General features: G+C 38.9%; 1 protein-coding gene across 5 annotated transcripts in view; it reads left to right on the top strand.

The window, feature by feature from the left end:
• The first annotated feature begins 907 nt into the window (after positions 1-907).
• The window catches only part of atl (atlastin GTPase), a 281,407-nt gene continuing 257,720 nt past the window's right edge, over positions 908-24,594 (top strand). The window contains exons 1-2 of one of the 5 annotated variants that reach the window (XM_071692546.1): positions 973-1,045; positions 7,788-7,821. The gene's annotated coding sequence lies outside the window, so the exon portion shown is untranslated. Of the gene's footprint in view, positions 1,046-7,787; positions 7,822-13,503; positions 13,523-13,573; positions 13,758-24,594 lie in introns of those variants that run through there. The other 4 variants (XM_071692545.1, XM_071692540.1, XM_071692543.1 and 1 more) reach the window with 4 other exon arrangements.

The following is a 24,594-nucleotide window of genomic DNA, read 5'->3' on the forward strand; positions in this document are numbered from 1 at the left end:
GGTTTTACTCAGAATTACTGTTAAAAAGTCTGTGTGAGGTTAGGTTTCGTCCTAAACTCTATGTGAGGTTAGATTTCCTCCCAAGGTCTATGTTAGGTTACAGAAGAATATCCAGAACTCGCCATTCGCACGATATGGGCCCCTATGAAAAGCATCTGCCATATCAATTGCCCATATTCAAAGTAACAAAAGTTGTCCCTATACAAGAAAATTTGTGCTTACAATTCTACTGTTCTTAAAACGTGGGTAATTATGCTCCCTAAAACAGTCTAACTGTGCTATTTGACATACCAAATTCATATGTTGTCTGTGAATTCTGTATATGTATGTTTAACAGTCATCAGTCTCAGTAGCTTTATGTGTTTCTCGAAAACTTTACATATTGGCTTGTAGGGTATGTTGATATCATGTGCTCCACATCATCAACATGGTAACGATGAAGGACGTAAAAACTAGATCTACTTCAGAGTAGCTGCCTTCTACAGTGTTTATATGTTTATGTACATTATCAGAGAGAGAGAGAGAGAGAGAGAGAGAGAGAGAGAGAGAGAGAGAGAGAGAGAGAGAGAGAGAGAGAGAGAGAGAAACTGACTGTGGGCCCATTCTTACCTTACAGATATCTTCACCTTATGGGATTGTTTTAATCACACGTCTTTGGCTAATGATGAGCTACAAAGCAACTTGGTATTATCACTAGACCGTACCAGTCTTATTACAAATGTTTTCTGTTAAGATTTACGATCAATACACTGCATAAAAATATACTTGGTGCATGTCGTTGGCAACTGTATTTTTAAATCTGACGCCAAAACATTGTTTCTGCATTTCTAAGAGATCAACGTGGTATTTTCTATTTCATCTATTGCACGGAAAATGTCCCCTTCAGGAAGGTGATAACGAGTAAAAGAAAAATTAGGTATATTTTTGAGTTAGAAAAGTTTAATTGATATAATTCACTCTCAAACCAGAAATGCATTCAATTTCAGCTGGCAAAACAAGAAGACCTACTTTTAGTCTGGTCAGGACTTATCACAGTATTTTTAAGGTATAGTGTGTGTTTCATAACCCGAAATAGATTTCGTGGAACTCCATTAAGTAGATGATAGTTACCTGTGTGTATAAGGGGACTTAAAGTGGAACGACACTTGTAGTTCAAAGAGACGTTACTTATTTATTTCCCTACCATCATTACTACCAGTCGAGGTTACCCATTCAGGTATGGATATTCCCAGGATCAGCATTGCGAGTGAGCAACGCCAGTTGATTTCTGATGGGAGATTTCCCCTGCCATTATGAGTGGAAATAAGTGTCATGTGTCATTTGGGAGGCCTGGTCAGCAGTTTTGGCAGGAGCTTGTACCCCGCCAGGCAGGTAGGGAGGCCTGGGGCAGACCCCCTCAGGTACACGGGGTTAAAAACTCTGTCCTTCACTTGGACACAGGAAGACGACTGGATGCAACTCCACCTTAGGGGGGGGGTAGTAACACCTGCTGGTTATTATTGTGGGTTGTGTTGGGGATTTCGAGGTAGAGAGAGTTTAAGTTATAAAGTTGTTAAAGTTAACTAGGGGATGTAAGCTTAGTCACTGGTTATAAGGGAAACATTGCAATTGAAAATTGAGGTTCTCTTATATGCTATATTAAGTAATTTGAAGCTTGTAAAGTACCTAGAGATGAGTAAGCCAGTTATTCATTATGTGGTTTATGACCAGTGCTTTGAGATGTGTAGGAATTGGGGTTTTTCAGAGAAGCTCAAATAGTATATACACAGAGTGATGCATTACCAAGATTGCCTTTTAACACAAGTGATTAATATCAAATGCCTTTTAACACAAGTGATTAATATCAAAGGAAATATATCAAAGGGCTTCAAAGAAAACTGAGAAAGTTTTACTTATATTTTAGCTATTGGAGTTTATTATATTTTGTGTTTGGTTGTAAGGATGGCTCTGTATCTCTATGATTAAATATCTTCTTAAACAGAGTTTTGAGGGAGTGACAAAATTTAGTGTAACCTTTTAGTAAAAACTTACTTACTTTAGTGAACTTAGCATGAATATTTGCTTTGTTTAACTTGCCATTGGTGATATTGAATTGCTGATTATATGTAATGCCGTTAGAAGGCCAGTTAGGGTGCTCTATGGTTCACACCTGTAAAACTGATGATCCCGAAGTGACATTAGATTTATTTTCCTTCTGGATAGTGTTGCATTTATCTGTGGAAAGTGATAAGGTGAGATTATTGTATAGCTGCACTTCCAAACTAAATAGGGAATAACCTTGAATTTATTTAGTGGTAGTACTTTACTGTATGTAAAGTATAATAAGGTTAGCAAATTATGATATGTACCATTATTTCATAATTTACGATTATAGGTATGTTGAGAGGAGATTGTGGTTTTTGAAAACTTGAGGTTCCTTAAGTGTAAAGTAGGTAAAGCACCTCCAGAAATCAACAGAACCAATTAACCCCTCCTCTAATATCCTTGTAACAAAGATTTTTCATCTTTCACTTAAATGTTGTAATACAATGGAATATTTCACCATTAGTGGCATCTATTGTATCCATCAACATGGTTAAAATTGATTGCTAGAGTAGATCAGGTAATTTATCTGTTGTGTTATGCATCGAAACTAGCTTTGGACATTGAGCAGTTTTGTTTTTTGATGATAGTGTAACGTTTAAAGAAAATAATTAAAGTTGGAGAGAGTGATCTCCAGGATTACATTTTTTATTATATTGAGATGATTGTTGTGAGGGTTATCAATATTAGGGAATATTTGGGGTTGGTTAATGTGAAATAGATATAAAAAGTTAATGCAGCTAATGAAAGTCTCCCCAAAGCTCCCCTAAAGCTGATATTTATTTTAGTTTTTGAAAATGTAGTTGAAGAATACCAGATACATCCATGATTGAACTTTGCATTTACTGCTGATGAAAGACAACAACAATTGACAAAGTTAGTGGTAAGTTTGCATCACCGTCTAAGCTCTCCTGAAGTATTCATTCCGTAAAGTGACCAGTAGAAGACCACATTAATTTTGTTATTTTTTACTTTAAATCTCAGGTGCTAGGGGAGGTTTTCATAGGTTTTGTTAAATTTTTACTTGTCTAACTTCCACATTTTTCTTGTACTATTTTCATAACCCATGCCACAATTGCTTTATTTGATGTACAAGAAAATATAGCTGCCATGAAGCTCCATTGTGGCTTTCATTATATTCTCAACATTACACGACCATTTTAGGAGTAAATCAAGGTTTTGTCCTATTTTTGAAGACTAGCTAAATTGGTAATGTACTATGGGTCATTTGGTGGTTTGTTTCCTGGGATGCACTCGTGTGAAAACAGCACAATCCTCCCAGCAATCAAGTATAAAGAGTTTACAATGATTTTTCAGATAACATCCACATTTCCTAGTTTTTGTTAAGAAAAAAATTCACCTAAATTTGCCTGACCATCATAGAAGTCACCACAGTCATTCATTGCTGTAGAATAAAAGAATAATGATCTAAATAATTCTCTGCCAGAGGTACTGTATTATGTTATCCACAGTAAATTCTCGGATATATTGAAATGAATAGTAAAGCACAGCTAAAATGCAAGTTTACCCGTGTTGACCTTGAAAGTATCAGGACTGGAAAGCACCACTGATGATTTCAAAGAAACTTTCACAGGTATTACAGAGAATTAAAAAAAATTCAGAAAGGTTCCCATTGTTGTAGGCAAAACATTAATTACACTTTTTGTGTTTGATCCGTTCACTATCAAAACTGAAATTGCTGATTTCACGCCATGATGGTGTGTTTTGATCTGGTGGATTAGCATCCATACTATGCCAGGAAAATTATATTAGGGATTTACTTCAATTAGGCTGGTGACTTCTGAGACTTACTTGCCATAACATTTTTTTTTTACTTGCTCTTTTTTAGGGAGATATACAAGCTCTGATTTTTATTTTGTGGTACGGATCTGGGCCTTTGATTATATGCTAGTTTTGTAATGAAATTAAACACATGTTTTAAGAGAATGCTGTATATTATTTTCTTGGATGTTATATGTTTTACAGTATCATATGTATATCAACTTCACTCATGAATTTCATTCTGCATGAAATAAAATTTAGGGAAATTGGTGAGATGTTTCTCATTCACACTTTATTCACTGGCATATCCTTTGATGTGGCACTTTCCATACTTATTGTCCAGCCAGTGGACCACTGCCCACTTTGGCTCAAAGGTCAACATGCTAGGCTCATTGATCTCTATTTCTGTGTGGTTGTTTAGAAGGTCCATTCCCAACAAGAAATGAATCACATTCTTCAAATCATTCATGTTACTGAACCCTCTGCGCATAGAAATTGCAACCATTATCTCCAGCACTGGTAGGATTTCTGGCAGATTATATGGAAGGAGCAGTATTAGGCCTCTGAATATATTCTTCACTGGTGATGTCCTGATGTTGTTCATATACACCCTGCAGAACATTAATTCCCTTGGTGCAGTTTCTACTTAATGCTCTGTCAGCAGTTTTTTAAAGCACTCATTTAGTTGCTGACTTTTCCCTGTAGGTGGTCAACTCCTTGCATTTGTGTGACCACTGCCTGTAATTGAAGATGAAGTCAGACTGTGGTGGTTGAATCGAGGCTGTATATAGTTTATCTCACAGTCTAGTACATAGAGGTAGAGCTTGTCCAGGTTTAGTTTCACCTCACCACAGAGAGCTACTTGCTTGACCTTATTGCTGTTGGTCAGAGAAGAAGGTTCCTTGAAAGAACTTATCTTGTGAAGTCTATTATGAAGTTCATTTTGTTGGAGGAGGCTGCGCTATCTTTAAAGTGGGTACAAATTGTGGAGTAGTTTGTGATGAGAGCCTTTACAACTCATTGCTGACTGGCCACCCAGTGAATTTGCTGAATCCCACCAAAGTAGGCTAGGTTCTCCTGTAGTGTAACCAACTCTTTCGAGCTCTTGCACTCTCTTTGGAGAGCTGCAATAAAGCATGAATACCTCAAGAAATGTAAAATCAAACTCAGCCAGATATGGTTCCTCTATATATAAGTCCAAGATGGCCAGTGCCAACCTATGGTTAACACAATAAGTGACTGAAAGATGCTCACAGGTCTTACCCTTCTGGAACACTCCTACTCCTTTGTAAGCAACCATATTCACAGTTGTTCCATCCACGTTCTGGTTCATCAGTTTCTGCTTCTGGGTCTTGATGGTTACCCCAGGATAGTGAGAGATGAGTTGATGGCAGCCTATACTCCTTCAGCTTTAGCTTTCTCCATGTTGCTGATGTAGACAGAGTCCAATTCAGTGATGCTGTGATCATAGCAGCTGTCTCTACATATCAGTACAGCCATCTGGTTTCTCACTAAAGAACTGGCTATGTTGGGTTCCTTTCAAAGTGCTTTGGCATTAGATATGGGCGATACTTTCAGTGTTAGTCTTTGCACAGTGAGTGTTCTTACATTTCTCCCCAAGATTATTGACCATTCTTCTAGAGCTTGTACACATGTTCAGAGGCCCAGAAGCTCCACTTGTACTTGACAGTGACTGAGGTTGACGTGAAGAGTGCATTGTGCTTTTCACTCTGCTGGCTGTTCTTTCTCTGATGTAGAATAATGAGGGGTCTCCTATGGTTGCTGCTTTGTTTTTTTTGCACTGATACACTTGAAGTGACTAGCACCCTTCTCATGGGCATCAAGTGGATCCTTATAGAAGTCAGTTATTGCAGCCTAGCCAGTAAAGTTAATATCATTTTATCTTGCCAGTGAGAATAGAGCATTAAGTATCTTATGTCAGAAAAATACACCAGAGAGAGAGGAGAGAGAGAGAAAAAAAAATAAGAGAACCTCAAGACAATAGCATGATTGTATTTGAAAATTTGCTTGTACCTCAGGACACAGCTAAGCACATGCATATTAAAAAAACAACTGTTTAGCAGTCAGTTTGAGCTAGTCTGACCTGCCAGGCTATATGAATTTTTCCAGCCTGGTCCATATTCATTTTTACTCTTATTAGTTTGTGATCAGAGCATAGTTTGTTTGAAGTGGCATTACCAATTAGGTCTACGTTATTTGTGGAGAGCAGGTTTAGTGTTTTGTCTTTTCTGGTTTTGCTGTTTGCTGAGTAAGGGAGAACTTGTCACATTTCAGCTGCTTCTGGTGGGATTTACAGCAGTGCCTTTGTTTCCTACTAGTTTTCAACTTATGTGTGGTAATTTAAAGTCCCTCGGGAAGATTATGTTTGGGATTATGTTCCTAAGGTGGTCAAGGCAGATTTCTGTATTTTTTTGTAAAATCTAGCATGAGTTATAAGACAGAACTGGGGATAAAAGTAAGAGGTTGCTGACTTTTGTGATGGATGCATTAGGGAATAGAAGGAAACAAAATCCGAAAAATGGAAGCACAGCAAGCAAATTCTTATGTTGCATTGTCAGATGCTTCAGAGATATATTTGGCTCTGTTAAAAGATAAAAGTGAATCCTGAGAATTATCCTAAAGATGAGAAAGATAATGAATATGATCACATGAACCGAAGGTAGAAGTCGGTTCTGAGTATTCGTACTGCATTTTGAATACAGTCAGCTTTATAAAAGTGGATGTGTTAAAATGAAAATTGGCAGGCTAACTGGATATTATGGAGGAAAAATTGAAAAAAGAGATTAGACTGGGAGAAAGATGATAAAAGCAAATATGTGATATTTTAGGGAAAAGTGAGTTCTGGTGGAAGGGTAGTACTTGGAGAAGCCTTTGGGGGTCTTCTACCCCCACATTATAGGCTGGCTCAGACAGAGTGAGGAATGAAATGTGAAAATCATGAGCAAGGCATATTTAGTGATTGATTCCACAAGATTTTGTGTTTTAGATGAAAAATCTCACCAAAGAACTCATGAAAGATAGACTAAAGGATGAGAAAATTATTTTACTTTTGGATGATGCACTAATACCTCTCAGAGCAGAACATTTATTCAGGTGCTTATTAGTGTCACAAAATATCAGAGGATTGATGCAGCCTTGGATTATTTGGTTATTTTATCATGCAATATTTGTATAGTCATATTGATGTAATTTTATGAGAGCTAGAAAGGAAGAGGTCACTGTTGAAAATATTAGAGTGTTTAGATATGGAGGCATATGCTTGTGCCTGTCAGCCTTAGTAAGAGAAAGCTGCACAGCTTTTTGTTAGTTCTAAGATGGGTGTTTAACTACAGGAGATGGTGGAAGAGAGAGCAGGTATTTCACCATATTATATCTGTACTCGATTGCAGAAATGCTGTGGACTTATATCTTGATTTTGTTGAAGACATGAAATCGGGGTCAAATGTTTTCATGAACATTTAAAAAAAATTAGAGGTCATAACATTAGAAAGCTGCACCAGAGGGTAATTCAACCTTAAACATGTTTTTAAGGATATTGACTCAAAGTTTGTCTCATGGGACAAATTATGAATCATCCTTCGCACTTATAGTGTGTAATACATTATCTTAGTCACTGACCCCTGAGGAGATCTTTGGGGTAATGTTAGTTGTCCCAGATGTAATGATATGTTCAGTCACCTCTGATAGATAAATGTTCACTTCTGATAGATAAATGTTGAAACACTGTAAATAGTACTGTATTCAGCATTAACTGTTAATTGTTGTAAATGTTTTGTATATAGTTAACACCATTGTTTGATGTTCAAGATCTTCATGTATGAGGTTACTATTAGTGATTTTTTATAATGATTGTAATTAGTGATCTCATCCTCCTTTACACATGGCACCCTTCTCCATCTCAGCAATGAATGAAGACCTTGTGGATGCAGCTTATTGGTAAGTACACTGCTTGTGTACTGAACATGATTTTTTGCTTTTCATGCCAGTATATTTATATATTCTCCACAGCATTTCTGTATGATTTTGATTTAAATATTACTCTTTGTAGTAATTTATTTTCTGGTAGGAAATGCAGTTTAGAGTTATGAATGTCTACATTGTCGTGCTTTAGCCATTGTTATAATGGTATGTTTTATTAATTTATGAATATCTATCTTTAGATTTTCCAAATGTCTTGTCACAGGTGCTCAGTCCAGTGATTTGGAATATTTAGCAATTCTCATTAATCTTTGTCTTAAATGCTTGTAATTATCACTGTTTTACTGTATAGATACTGTTTGGATTTACATGACTATTATTTTTTTTCATATGGATGGATCAAGTGATTTAGTCATGCACATTCAGTGTGCTTGAGTGAATGTGCTTTTCTCTTTTCTGTGCCCCAGTTCATTTTTCAGTTAAGTGTAGACTAATGTTTTTACTAATATCTTCACCCTTATATGAGGTTAAGTCATTCGCTGAGCACTCTTATCAGAAATACCTGTAGCTCTCATCATTTCACCCATGGTATATATATCCATCTCTTACATGCTCTTGAAATTTGAGTGAAAGACAAGAAGGAGAGAAGTAAAGAAGTTAAGGATTGTGGTATAAAGAAATTAAGTTCCAGAAGTTAGAAGTGAAGGGGAGACATGCTGACAAAACATTATGTAATGAGGACGAGGTAATTTGGAAGCAGTTAAAGAGTGCATCATCCAAAGCTACCATAGAAATGTGCATCACTGTAGGTAAAGGTTGCAAGAAGAGAGGAGCAGTGCGATGAAATGAAGATTTGAGGAAATTGGTAAAGGAAACTAAAGTTTTAAAGGACTTTTTTCTTCAAAACATTGATGCAGTGCCATCTTTAGGTCACAGCAACCAAGGCAATGGCTATATGCTCTGTACATCAGAGGGTCCCAAGTTTTGTGTTTTCTTCCTGCCAAGAAATGAAAGATTAGGTTTCTCCGAGATGAAGGCATGGATTGGTATATTTGCACTGCAAATTGAAAAATTATAGCAAAGATTGTTTCTGGCTGATCTTCCATTATAATCAGCCTAATATTATGATATCCCTGCACAAAATGGAAAAGTTGCATTTTTTCGTTTTTTTTATGCCTCGTTGAAAAAAGTGAATCATGGCTTATGACATTACGAGTCTATTTTGCTTGTAATTATTCTACCATATTGTTTTCCAGCATTTCTGTTTGCCTTTGGTTGATATGATTTAAGTGATGTTTTTGGTCTCTGATTGCACATTTTATATATGTAGCTTTTAGACAACACAGGGCTTAGAGTAGTATTCATATTGGATACCCTATACTAGGTGTTCTGCTTTTAGCCCTGCACATAGCAAAGGTCAGACTTGTAGTTATGAATGGAAGGCAGAGTATGATATATAAAGGTCTGTAATGAAAAGTTTAAAAGTTTATGCACATGAAAAAGAAAAGCATATGAAAGTTTTAGAAAAAAACTGGTGAGAATTTAACCCCAAAACCAGGAGTCATCATATGAATATTAGTTTTATGGGTTTATTTTGAACAGCCAATCAATATTTTGACATTTATGTAGCTACAAAGTGTCTCTTGGTTACTATAGGTATAGCGACAAGCACTTTCTGGAAGTAATTCTGAAGTGTAGATGTATACCTATATATACCTATAAGTACGTGTAGAATTGTAGTAATTGTGTGTTGATATTAATCATAGATAGTAATACACAAATAGTGATTATTTTTAGGGCTATCTCATGCCCGTATAATCTTACTTGTTTCTACATATCCTCTATGCTTACATGTAATTTTGAGTCCCCAGCTTGAGGACATTTGACCTATGAATACCTGTGTTTTTGAATGAGCTCTGAAAAACAATATTTGATATTGAGACTGACATGCAATTGATTACAGATATGCTATTTATGAACTGCAGAACTACTTATGTACATTTTCATTAAATGTTCCTTGATACAGAATTTTTATTAACTATATATACTAAAGAGTACAGTATTTAATGTATCATTGGAGACAAGTACAGGTACACCACTGAATTTCTGGCAACTGATCTTTCGGCACCTCCTTTAGTCTGGACAAAATTATGTGAGGGAACTTGAAATTATCGCGGCCACCAGACTATTTTACTGGGTGGCCACAGATGGCGTTGTGTGTAGGGAGCACTTATTTGCATTCTTTACACTGCACTTGTTAGTGATGATACTGCAATTGTGTGAGATTCTTAGCTTATTTTGCTTAAATTTAACCCTAGCTATGGCTTCTAAGACATATGAGAGTGTCACTCATGGTGTCAAATGTAAACACCAGTCCATAGCGATCCAAGATAAAGTAGAACTTGAAAAAATGGACCGTGGTGTTTCGGTGCATAAGCTATGTGACATCTTCAGTATTGGTTCATTAACTGTTTATGATATAAAGAAGCAAAGGAAGAAAATAGTGAAATTCTATGCAGACAGGGATTCCAAGAAGCAAATGACGATTAGAAAAACTATGAAAGATGGTAAGAGTACTGAGCATGATCGAGTGATGATGGAATGGTTTCAACAGCGTTGGAGTGATGGAGTGGACTTGTCAGTTAGCATGACAATGGACCAGGCTAAGTTGTTCCATAAAGAACTTAAATTACAACATGAGTATGACTGTAGTAAAGGATGGTTTCAAAGATTCAAGAAGCATCATGGAATTTCCATGAATAAAGTGTGTGGAGAAAAGCAGTCTGCAAACCACGCAGGAGCTGCTGAGTATGTGAATGAATTTGAGAAGCTCTTAGCTGACGAGCACCTCAGTCCTAAGCAGGTGTATAATGCAGACGAAATTGAATTACTCTGGTGATGCACACCTGGGAAAACACTAACAACAGAAGACAAAGAAGACTTCACAGGATTCAAACAATCGTGTAAGGACAGACTTACCACCTCAGGGTGCTCAAACATTTGATATTTGTTTAATGTAAATTTCTAGCAGTCCATGATATACTTTAGACACATGGGAGATGTATAATTAGTGGGCTAGAGGTGTGTTGATAAGTTATTATTGTGTGACCACAGTTGGTTAATGCGGCAAGGCTTTGGAACCAAGAGTGCCGGAAAATCAGTGGTGTACCTGCATAGGTATTTACTTTTATTTATGTGAATTATGATTTCTTTCCATTCTCCACCTTAGGAACAATTCACCTTATGAAAAGGGTCTAGGAACATAACTTGTTCTTAAAGTTGGGGACTCCTTGTATTTTTGCCCTAAACAGTAATGGCTCATTATTGAATTTGCATCAGATGCTAACCTCTATGCTTTACCCCATCCCATGCTGGGGGCTTTATGCATGAACATTAGTGTATGTTGGGGCCATATAAATTAGCTCATTTTTTTGTATTTAACCATTACTTGTGCATTATTTCTTTTATTTGATATGGAAATAGAAAGATTTTAAAGACACTTTTTTGTTGTTTTCTGACATTCAAAGGATAAAGGAGAGTGATGGACTGTGTTGGACTGAGGTAAAAGGATGGTGAAATTTTTTTATTTTACTTATTGTTCTTCATTAGGTGTGAGTGTAGTGTACAAATCTGTATTCAGACAATGTGTTCCTGTTAGTTCAGAAAGTGCATTGCCTATTCACCTGTCTGTAAATCGGTATATAAGGTATTTATGACTTTAGATTGACAGGCAGTCAAATGTGATTCCCTGCACATTTGATTCTTTTTTAATACAATTGCTGTAAAATTGTTTTGGTTCCCTGATGCCAGCCTGAGAGATTTCTGTTTCAATGAATTCTGTAGGAAGAATAAGCTTGGGACATTTTTGAGTGTAATAGAAATAGTTTTGGAATTAATTGCTACAAAAGTCATCTGGTTGCCACTGTACTGTCATAATATTTTGTGGTACCACTCCTTGAGTTAGAGGATATCAGAAGTAAGCTTGATACATATGGAAGACTGTAGGAGAAAGGCTGAAATTTATCTAAACATTGGATGTCGCTTTGCTTAAGTATGCTAATGTCAGATTTTCCTGTCTTAAAGATTTCATATTTTCATGTGGTTGAATTATCTGTGCTTTCAGAGTGTTTTGATGATACACAAAACCTTTTCCATGTTTAGTTATGAATAACGGACGTAGTATTTGGATTTGTTTCCGTTAAGAATTAGAGCAAAAATACTTAGTAAAATGCTCCTGGCATCCTCTTCAGTTGCAATGTCTCTCCCTGTTATGCAAAAATTTTTTAGTGATGCTATATAAAGTTTCAGTGAATAGGTATAAATTGGGTCTGTTTTACATTACTTTTCTGTCATAATCAGCTGATTTCATTTCACTTTTTGCTTGCTAAATGATTTCTTATATTTTTTGTGTAAATGAAATAGATTTTTCAAAGAACGATTTTAGATTCTTCTGGTACATAGTAACATTTTAGAGTATTTATAGTGTACAATAGCAAGTGAAACCTGCATCTGAGTTCATAAAGTGAAAGCACAACAATCGTAAATACTTCTTGTATAAGCATGTGCTTGGGAAGCTTCCCAAGTTTGCTCAGTGTGGAATGGCTCTCAAGGTCCCAGATCAAGTGGTTGTCTTTTAGTTACTTAATTTGCATGTTGGTACCTACAAGGTCATAAGAAGTCTTATTCTGAAGATGTTACTAGTTACATACTGAATCCTCATTTACTTAAAAAAATATATAAAGAAAGAAGCATTGGCTTTAGCATCACTAACGTATAACCATGTGTGTTTTGGCAGATGGGGAGTGAGGCTATTTCTGCACTGGTTAGTTGCCCAGTTCCTCCTGATTCTCATTGATAATGGAGGTTAATTAGAATAGTACTTTCATATTTTTTTATTTTCATATATATATACTTTTGATGATACTGTGTGTACTAGAATTATATAGCATTTTAAGCATCAAAAGCATGTTGATAGTACTTTTCATGCAGTTTTGTGGAATCTGTTGATGTATGGATAATTTGCTGTAATTAATATTACAGATCGTTGAACCTGTCAGGTGTATGAAATCCTTGATATGTTTCCATTTGTTACTGAAATGTTTAAACCTGGAGTTGATAGAGGTAATTATAATTAGTTGTGATGATGAATGTAATACTTTACTAATTGTGGTGCTTTACCATTAGAAAATACACTCATTTATTATCAATATTTGAGCTTATGAAAAAAGTTCCATGTCATAGCTCATAACACTTGCACATCACCATAGAATAGCATATAGAGTTGGGCATTGCTATTTCATTATAGGAAAAATAGGTTTGGAAGTAAGAGATTGTGGTGGTGTAATTTGTAACTGATCACAGTAGTTTAACTTTTGCTAGTTATAGTGAGTCATGAGGAATTAGATAAATGTCATACTGGGAGAATCAGCCAGCTGGTAGCTTGCTGTGAGAGTGCCAGAGAAGGATGCTAGATCATGATATTTGGATTTCTTGATTTGCATATATGTGTGTCATTTCATGTAGAAATATGATTTTCCATGAGTTTAGGTAAGTTGCATTAGTTATATAATCAGATATTTACATATTGCATAAGAGAAATGTAAATGTAGAAGACCATAAATGTGTAGTTGGCATCATAATAGCAGGTGGAGGTGTTGCTAGCAGTGGCATGTCTACTCTGAAGGCAGTGCCATTTGTGGTGGTGTGAGTGAAGCATTAGGTCTGGGGATATCTTGTGAAACATAACACTACTGTGATGTGCACACTTATATCAAAATGTTGATATATGTAGAAAAAGGCATATATTTATATATTGTGTTGTAAAGCTGTGTGTTGTGTGTTCACAGCTGTTGTGAGGCACTGAATAATAGATATTTGCACTTTCAAGGCTGGATTATAACTGTTTAGCAAACACCTGTGGCTTTCTGAAAAGTCTTGTCAACATGAAAAGATAGGTGGAAATATATCTTTCTACTCTTTTATTGATTTTGTAAAGAAGGTTGAAAAGATTTATTGAGGACTTGAGTAGTCAGGAAAATTTGAATGTGTCATGAGATTTAGTATATGGAATTTCTTTGAAAGATTTTTCAAAAGACTCTTGGAAGATTTTGTTCTGTAGCTAATATTGTTTGTAAAACTTACAGCTGTTGATTCGTGTATTTGATTAGATTGCTTTTGAATGGGGTCATATCTTTACTCAGCAATAATTTCTCATATTCTCCTTTTGCTCACTGTACTTTATTAGATTACTGTATTACAAACAAGTTGATCATAGACCTTTTTGTTAATATGGACTGGACATGCCAAGATGAAGTAAGATTTAACAGATACTTCTTATTGCTATAATGATAATAAAGATAATAATAATGATTATAATAATAATAATTATAATAATGATAATAATAATGATAATGATATTAATGATAATGATGATAATAATAATAATAATAATAATAATAATAATAATGATAATAATAATAATAATGAAAATGATAATGGTAATGATAACAAAGATAATGAAATAGTAATGATAATGGTAATGATGGTAAATGATGATGATGATAATGATGATTGTGATGATAGTGGTAATGATGGTAACATGATGATAATAATGATAGTAATTATAATAATAATTTTTTTTTTTTTTTTTTTTTTTTTGCTGTCTCCCGCATTTGCGAGGTAGCGCAAGGAAACAGACGAAAGAAATGGCCCAACCCACCCCCATACACATGTATATATATATGTCCACACACGCAAATATACATACCTACACAGCTTTCCATGGTTTACCCCAGACGCTTCACATGCCCTGATTCAATCCACTGACAGCGCGTCAACCCCAGTATACCACATCGATCCAATTCACTCTATTCCTTGCCCTCCTTTCACCCTCCTGCATGTTCAGGCCCCGATCACACAAAATCTTTTTCACTCCATCTTTCCACCTCCAATTTGGTCTCCCACTTCTCCTCGTTCCCTCCACCTCCGACACATATATCCTCTTGGTCAATCTTTCCTCACTCATTCTCTCCATGTGACCAAACCATTTCAAAACACCCGCTTCTGCTCTCTCAACCACGCTCTTTTTATTTCCACACATCTCTCTTACCCTTACGTTACTTACTCGATCAAACCACCTCACACCACACATTGTCCTCAAACATCTCATTTCCAGCACATCCATCCTCCTGCGCACAACTCTATCCATAGCCCATGCCTCGCAACCATACAACATTGTTGGAACCACTATTCCTTCAAACATACCCATTTTTGCTTTCCGAGATAATGTTCTCGACTTCCACACATTCTTCAAGGCTCCCAGGATTTTCACCCCCTCCACCACCCTATGATCCACTTCCGCTTCCATGGTTCCATCCGCTGCCAGATCCACTCCCAGGTATCTAAAACACTTTACTTCCTCCAGTTTTCTCCATTCAAACTTACCTCCCAATTGACTTGACCCTCAACCCTACTGTACCTAATAACCTTGCTCTTATTCACATTTACTCTTAACTTTCTTCTTTCACACACTTTACCAAACTCAGTCACCAGCTTCTGCAGTTTCTCACATGAATCAGCCACCAGCGCTGTATCATCAGCGAACAACAACTGACTCACTTCCCAAGCTCTCTTATCCCCAACAGACTTCATACTTGCCCCTCTTTCCAAAACTCTTGCATTCACCTCCCTAACAACCCCATCCATATATATATATATATATATATTTTTTTTTTTATTATACTTTGTCGCTGTCTCCCGCGTCTGCGAGGCAGTGCAAGGAAACAGACAAAAGAAATGGCCCAACCCACCCCCACACAACATGTATACACACACGCCCACATACGCAAACATACATACCTACACAGCTTTCCATGGTTTACCCCAGACGCTTCACATGCCCTGATTCAATCCACTGACAGCACGTCAACCCCGGTATACCACATCGATCCAATTCACTCTATTCCTTGCCCTCCTTTCACCCTCCTGCATGTTCAGGCCCCGATCACACAAAATCTTTTTCACTCCATCTTTCCACCTCCAATTTGGTCTCCCTTTCTCCTCGTTCCCTCCACCTCCGACACATATATCCTCTTGGTCAATCTTTCCTCACTCATTCTCTCCATGTGCCCAAACCATTTGAAAACACCCTCTTCTGCTCTCTCAACCACGCTCTTTTAATTTCCACACATCTCTCTTACCCTTACATTACTTACTCGATCAAACCACCTCACACAACACATTGTCCTCAAACATCTCATTTCCAGCACATCCATCCTCCTGCGCACAACTCTATCCATAGCCCACGCCTCGCAACCATACAACATTGTTGGAACCACTATTCCTTCAAACATACCCATTTTTGCTTTCCGAGATAATGTTCTCGACTTCCACACATTCTTCAAGGCTCCCAGGATTTTCGCCCCCTCCCCCACCCTATGATCCACTTCCACTTCCATGGTTCCATCCGCTGCCAGATCCACTCCCAGATATCTAAAACACTTTACTTCCTCCAGTTTTTCTCCATTCAAACTTACCTCCCAATTGACTTGACCCTCAGCCCTACTGTACCTAATTACCTTGCTCTTATTCACATTTACTCTTAACTTTCTTCTTTCACACACTTTACCAAACTCAGTCACCAGCTTCTGCAGTTTCTCACATGAATCAGCCACCAGCGCTGTATCATCAGCGAACTACAACTGACTCACTTCCCAAGCTCTCTCATCCCCAACAGACTTCATACTTTTTCCCTGCAAAAAATGCCTCTCTCTTCTCTTTCACTAATAATCTTACTTCTTCATCCCGCCACTCACTACCTTTTCTAATCAACCCACCTCCCACTCTTCTCATGCCACAAGCATCTTTTGCGCAATCCATCACTGATTCCCTAAATACATCCCATTCCTCCCCCACTCCCCTTACTTCCATTGTTCTCACCTTTTTCCATTCTGTACTCAGTCTCTCCTGGTACTTCCTCACACAAGTCTCCTTCCCAAGCTCACTTACTCTCACCACCCTCTTCACCCCAACATTCACTCTTCTTTTCTGAAAACCCATACAAATCTTCACCTTAGCCCCCACAAGATAATGATCAGACATCCCTCCAGTTGCACCTCTCAGCACATTAACATCCAAAAGTCTCTCTTTCACGCGCCTGTCAATTAACACGTAATCCAATAACGCTCTCTGGCCATCTCTCCTACTTACATACGTATACTTTGGACGATTTTTGCGGGGAAAAAATGCAATTGAGTGGGAGATGTATAAAAAAAAAAAAAGGAGGTCAAGAGAAAGGTGCAAGAGGTGAAAACGAGGGCAAATGAGAGTTGGGGTGAGAGAGTATCATTAAATTTTCGGGAGAATAAAAGGATGTTCTGGAAGGAGGTAAATAAAGTGCGTAAGACAAGGATGCAAATGGGAACTTCAGTGAAGGGCGCAAATGGGGAGGTGATAACAAGTAGTGGTGATGTGAGAAAGAGATGGAGTGAGTATTTTGAAGGTTTTTGAATGTGTTTGATGATAGAGTGGCAGATATAGGGTGTTTTGGTCGAGGTGGTGTGCAAAGTGAGAGAGTTAGGGAAAATGATTTGGTAAACAGAGAAGAGGTAGTAAAAGCTTTGCGGAAGATGAAAGCCGGTAAGCAGGTTTGGATGGTATTGCAGTGGAATTTATTAAAAAAGGGGGTGACTGTATTATTGACTGGTTGGTAAGGTTATTTAATGTGTGTATGACTCATGGTGAGGTGCCTGAGGATTGGTGGAATGCGTGCATAGTGCCATTGTACAAAGGCAAAGGGGATAAGAGTGAGTGCTCAAATTACAGAGGTATAAGTTTGTTGAGTATTCCTGGTAAATTATATGGGAGGGTATTGATTGAGAGGGTGAAGGCATGTACAGAGCATCAGATTGGGGAAGAGCAGTGTGGTTTCAGAAGTGTTAGAGGATGTGTGGATCAGGTGTTTGCTTTGAAGAATGTATGTGAGAAATACTTAGAAAAGGAAATGGATTTGTATGTAGCATTTATGGATCTGGAGAAGGCATATGATAGAGTTGATAGAGATGCTCTGTGGAAGGTATTAAGAATATATGGTGTGGGAGGCAAGTTGTTAGAAGCAGTGAAAAGTTTTTATCGAGGATGTAAGGCATGTGTACGTGTAGGAAGAGAGGAAAGTGATTGGTTCTCAGTGAATGTAGGTTTGGGGCAGGGGTGTGTGATGTCTCCATGGTTGTTTAATTTGTTTATGGATGGGGTTGTTAGGGAGGTGAATGCAAGAGTTTTGGAAAGAGGGGCAAGTATGAAGTCTCTTGTGGATGAGAGAGCTTGGGAAGTGAGTCAGTTGTTGTTCGCTGATGATACAGCGCTGGTGGCTGATTCATGTGAGAAACTGCAGAAGCTGGTGACTGAGTTTGGTAAAGTGTGTGAAAGAAGAAAGTTAAGAGTAAATGTGAATAAGAGCAAGGTTATTAGGTACAGTAGGGTTGAGGGTCAAGTCAATTGGGAGGTAAGTTTGAATGGAGAAAAACTGGAGGAAGTAAAGTGTTTTAGATATCTGGGAGTGGATCTGGCAGCGGATGGAACCATGGAAGCAGAAGTGAATCATAGGGTGGGGGAGGGGGCGAAAATCCTGGGAGCCTTGAAGAATGTGTGGAAGTTGAGAACATTATCTCGGAAAGCAAAAATGGGTATGTTTGAAGGAATAGTGGTTCCAACAATGTTGTATGGTTGCGAGGCGTGGGCTATGGATCGAGTTGTGCGCAGGAGGGTGGATGTGCTGGAAATGAGATGTTTGAGGACAGTGTGTGGTGTGAGGTGGTTTGATCGAGTAAGTAACATAAGGGTAAGAGAGATGTGTGGAAATAAAAAGAGCGTGGTTGAGAGAGCAGAAGAGGGTGTTTTGAAATGGTTTGGGCACATGGAGAGAATGAGTGAGGAAAGATTGACCAAGAGGATATATGTGTCGGAGGTGGAGGGAACGAGGAGAAGTGGGAGACCAAATTGGCGGTGGAAAGATGGAGTGAAAAAGATTTTGTGTGATCGGGGCCTGAACATGCAGGAGGGTGAAAGGCGGGCAAGGAATAGAGTGAATTGGATCGATGTGGTATACCGGGGTTGACGTGCTGTCAGTGGATTGAGTCAGGGCATGTGAAGCGTCTGGGGTAAACCATGGAAAGTTGTGTGGGGCCTGGATGTGGAAAGGGAGCTGTGGTTTCGGGCATTATTGCGTGGCAGTTAGAGACTGAGTGTGAACGAATGGGGCCTTTGTTGTCTTTTCCTAGTGCTACCTTGCACACATGAGGGGGGAGGGGGATGGTATTCCATGTGTGGCGAGGTGGCGATGGGAGTGAATGGGGGCAGACAGTGTGAATTGTGTGCATGGGTATATATGTATGTGTCTGTGTATGTATATAAATGTGTACATTGAGATGTATAGGTATGTATATTTGCGTGTGTGGACGTGTGTGTGTATACATTGTGTATGGGGGTGGGTTGGGCCATTTCTTTCGTCTGTTTCCTTGCGCTACCTCGCAAACGCGGGAGACAGCGACAAAGCAAAATAAAATAAAATAAATGAAATTAATATATATATAGAGTGCAAGAAAGTAAACTGTAGATTGATATGGGTAAACCTGAAAGTGGATGGAGAGAGATGGGTTATTATTGGTGCCTCTTCACCTGGTCATAAGAAGAAAGATCATGAGAGGCAAGTGTTTTGGAAGCAGCTGAGTCACTGTGTTAGCAGCTTTGTTGCACAAGACTGGGTTATAGTGATTGTTGATTTGAATGCAAAGGTGAGTAATGTGGCAGTTGAGGGTATAATTGGTGTACATGGGGTGTTCAGTGTTGGAAATGGTGAAGAGCTTGTAGGATTTTGTGCTGAAAAAGGACTGGTGACTGGGAGTACCTGGTTTGAAAAGAGAGATATACATAAGTATATGTATGTAAGTAGGAGAGATGGCCAGAGAGCATTATTGGATTACATCTTAATTGATTGGTGCATGAAAGAGAGACCTTTGGATGTTACTGTGCTGAGAGGGGCAAATGAAGGGATGTCTGATCATTATCTTGTGGAGATGAAGGTGAAGATTTGTTGAGGTTTTCAGAAGAGGGGAGAGAATGTTGGGGTGATGAGAGTAAGTGAGCTTGGAAAGGAGACTTGTGTGAGGAAGTACCGGGAGAGATTGAGTGCAGAATGGAAAAAGGTGAGAGCAAATGACGTAAGGGGAGTGGGAAAGGAATGGGATGTATTTAGGGAAGCATTGAGGGCTTGCACAAAAGAGGCTTGTGGCATGAGAAGGGTGGGAGATGGGCAGATTAGAAAGGGTAGTGAGTGGTGGGATGGAGAAGTAAGATTGTTAGTGAGAGGGAAGAGAGAGGCGTTTGGATGATTTTTGCTGGGAAGTAGTGCAAATGACTGGGAAATGTATGAAAGAAAACAGGAGGTCAAGAGAAAGTTGCAAGAGGTGAAAAAGAGGGCAAATGAGAGTTTGGGTAAGAGTATCATTAAAATTTAGGGAGAATAAAAAGGTGTTTTGGAAGGAGGTAGATAAAGTGCGTAAGACAAGAGAACAAATGGGAACATTGATGAAGGGGGCAAATGGGGAGGTAATAACAAGTATTTGTGAAATGAGGAGATGGAGTGAGTATTTTGAAGGTTTGTTGAATGTTTTTAATGATAGAGTGGCAGATATAGGGTGTTTTGGTCGAGGTGGTGTGTGAAATGAGAGGGTCAGGGAGAATGGTTTGGTAAACAGAGAAGAGGTACTGAAAGCTTTGAGTAAGATGAAAGCCCGCAAGACAGTGGGTTTAGATGTTATTGCAGTGGAATTATTTGAAAAAGGGGTGACTGTGTTGTTGAATAGTTGGTAAGGATATTCAGTTTATGTATAGTTCATGGTGAAGTGCCTGAGGATTGACAGAATACATGCATAGTGCCATTGTACAAAGGCAAAGGGGATAAAGGTGAGTGCTCAAATTACAGAGGCTTAAGTTTGTTGAGTATTTCTGGGAAATTATATGGAAGGGTATTGACTGAGAGGGCAAAGGCATGTACAGAACATCAGATTGGGGAAGAGCAGTGTGATTTCAGAAGTGTTAGAGGATGGATGGATCAGATGTTTGCTTTGAAGAATGTATGTGAGAAATGCTTAGAAAAAAAGATGAATTTGTATGTAGCATTTATGGATCTAGAGAAGGCATATGATAGAGTTGGTAGAGATGCTTTGTGGAAGTTATTAAGAGTATATGGTGTGGGAGGTAAGTTGCGAGAAGCAGTGAAAAGTTTTTACCAAGGATGTAAGGCATATGTACGAGTAGGAAGAGAGGAAAGTGATTGGTTCCCAGTGAATGTTGGTTTGCGGTAGGGGTGCGTGATGTCTCCATGGTTGTTTGATTTGTTTATGGATGGGGTTGTTAGGGAGGTGAATGGAAGAGTTTTGGTGAGAGTGGCAAGCATGTAGTCTGTTGTGGATGAGAGGGCTTGGGAAGTGAGTCAGTTGTTTGCTGATGATACAGTGCTGGTGGCTGATTGGGGTGAGAAACTTCAGAAGTTGGTGAATGAGTTTGGTAAAGTGTGTGAAAGAGGAAAGCTGAGTAAATGTGAATAAGAGCAAGGTTATTAGGTTCAGTAGGGTTGAGGGACAAGTTAATTGGGAGGTAAGTTTAATGGAGAAAAACTGGAGGAAGTGAAGTGTTTTAGATATCTGGGAGTGGATTTAGCAGCGGATGGAACCATGGAGGCGGAAGTGAGTCACAGGGTGGGGAAGGGGGCGAAGGTTCTGAGAGCGTTGAAGAATGTGTGGAAGGCGAGAATGTTATCTTGGAAAGCAAAAATGGGTATGTTTGAAGGAATAGTGGTTCCAGCAATGTTGTATGGTTGTGAGGCATGGGGTATAGATAGGATTGTGCGGTGGAAGGTGGATATGTTGGAAATGATATGTTTGAGGACAATACGTGGTGTGAGGTAGTTTGATCGAGTAAGTAATGAAAGGGTTTGAGGGATGTGTGATAATAAAAAGAGTGTGGTTGAGAGAGCAGAGGAGGGTGTTTTGAAATAGTTTGGTCACATGGAGAGAATGAGTGAGGAAGGATTGACAAAGAGAATATATGTGTCAGAGGTGGAGGGAACGAGGAGAAGTGGGAGACCAAATTGGAGGTGGAAGGATGGAGTGGAAAAGATTTTGAGTGATTGGGGCCTGAACATACAGGAGGATTTAAGGTTTGCAAGGAATAGAGTGAATTGGAACTTTGTGGTATACTGGGGTCTAAGTGCTGTCAGTGGATTGAACCAGGGCATGTGAAGCGTCTGGGGTAAACCATGGAAAGTTTTGTGGGGCCTGGAAGGTGGAAAGGGAGCTGTGGTTTTTGGTGCATTACACATTACAGCTAGAGACTGAATGTGAACGAATGTGGCCTTTGTTGTCTTTTCCTGGTGCTACCTCACGCGTGTGCGGGGAGATGAGGGTGCCATCTCATGTTTGGCAGGGTGTCGAAGGGAATGGTTGAAGGCAGCAAGTATGACTATGTACAACTGACTCACTACCAAGGGCCCTTCATCTCCTACATACTATATATTAGCTCCTCTCTCTAAGACTTGATTTTAAATCCCTCACCACCCCATCCATAGACAAATTAAACAACCATTGTGACATCTCACACCTCCTGTTGCAGATGAACCTTTACTTGGAAACATTCACTTCCTATTGTACATATTCTCGATAAAATCTTCTCTGCTTCTGGTAGCTTTTTTCCTATCTATCTATTTATATCTCTGATGCCTGTTCCCTCTGGGAACTCCTTTCAACAGGTGGCCACTGCAAAAGAATCTCCACTTTTCCCTGTCTTTGTATGGCTCCCTCGCATACACTATTCCATGATTTCTTCCTCTGTTTCTCTCCTTCCAGTATTCCTCCACTCTATTTGCTTGTGTCACAGGTGGTCTTCCACTCACACCAACCCCTTTGATTGTACTATCATAAACTCTCCTTGTAAACTCCCAGTCTTGCATTCTTTCCACATGCCGAAACCGCTTCAAAGTATTAAGTTTCACCCATTCTACCATTTCACATTGCACTCTTATTGCATTCCATGCCATACCACATCTCTCATACACCCTTTCATTTCTTTCTTCATTCTATCTAGTCACACTACATGCTTTTCTCAGATAGCTCATTTCCACAGCCTGTGTTCTTGACCTCTGTGCCTCATTCCACATCCATGTTTCGGCTGCGTAGGTCCTCTCTTCACTTCCATACTTACACCTTTACCCTTCATTATTCTATTAAGGGACATAATGACTCTTCTGCCCTGTACTGATCTCTCCCTTATCTCTCCTTCTATATCACCAAACTTCAACTTATTCCAGGACAGATATAAACTAATGGTTGGAATGAATTGCCTGGTTTCGATGTTTTGATTGGTAGTACCTCATTTATACGGTGTTCTGATGCACTTGGTTATAGCTCTGTATCGTGATTTCACCCTTATTTTCATCTAGGATCCTATACCTGCCTCAGACATCTACTTTGCTCATCTTCCATTTTTTTTTTTATTTTTTTTTATTTTGCTTTGTCGCTGTCTCCCGCGTTTGTGAGGTAGCGCAAGGAAACAGACGAAAGAAATGGCCCAACCCACCCCCATACACATGTATATACATACATGTCCCCACACGCAAATATACATACCCATACATCTCAATGTATACATATATATACACACACAGACATATACATATATACACATGCACACAATTCACACTGTCTGCCTTATTCATTCCCATTGCCACCTCGCCACACATGGAATAACATCCCCCTCCCCCCTCGTGTGTGTGAGGTAGCGCTAGGAAAAGACAACAAAGGCTCCATTCGTTCACACTCAGTCTCTAGCTGTCATGCAATAATGCCCGAAACCACAGCTCCCTTTCCACATCCAGGCCCCACAGAACTTTCCATGGTTTACTCCAGACGCTTTACATGCCCTGATTCAATCCATTGACAGCACGTTGACCCGGTATACCACATCGATCCAATTCACTCTATTCCTTGCCCGCCTTTCACCCTCCTGCGTGTTCAGGCCCCGATCACTCAAAATCTTTTTCACTCCATCTTTCTACCTCCAATTTGGTCTCCCACTTCTCCTCGTTCCCTCCACCTCCGACACATATATCCTCTTGGTCAATCTTTCCTCACTCATTCTCTCCATGTGCCCAAACCATTTCAAAACACCCTCTTCTGCTCTCTCAACCACTCTCTTCTTATTTCCACACATCTCTCTTACCCTTACATTACTTACTTGATCAAACCACTTCACACCACATATTGTCCTCAAACATCTCATTTCCAGCACATCCACCCTCCTGCGCACAATTCTATTCATAGCCCACGCCTCGCAACCATACAACATTGCTGGAACCACTATTCCTTCAAACATAGCCATTTTTGCTTTCCGAGATAATGTTCTCGACTTCCACACATTCTTCAAGGCTCCCAGGATTTTTGCCCCCTCCCCCACCGTATGATTCACTTCCGCTTCCATGGTTCCATCCGCTGCCAGATCCACTCCCAGATATCTAAAACACTTTACTTCCTCCAGTTTTTCTCCATTCAAACTTACCTCCCAATTGACTTGACCCTCAACCCTACTGTACCTAATAACCTTGCTCTTATTCACATTTACTCTTAACTTTCTTCTTTCACACACTTTACCAAACTCAGTCACCAGCTTCTGCAGTTTCTCACATGAATCAGCCACCAGCGCTGTATCATCAGCGAACAACTGACTCACTTCCCAAGCTCT

The sequence above is a fragment of the Panulirus ornatus genome, chromosome 53, assembly GCF_036320965.1.
Source record: "Panulirus ornatus isolate Po-2019 chromosome 53, ASM3632096v1, whole genome shotgun sequence".
Taxonomy (NCBI): Eukaryota; Metazoa; Arthropoda; class Malacostraca; order Decapoda; family Palinuridae; genus Panulirus; species Panulirus ornatus.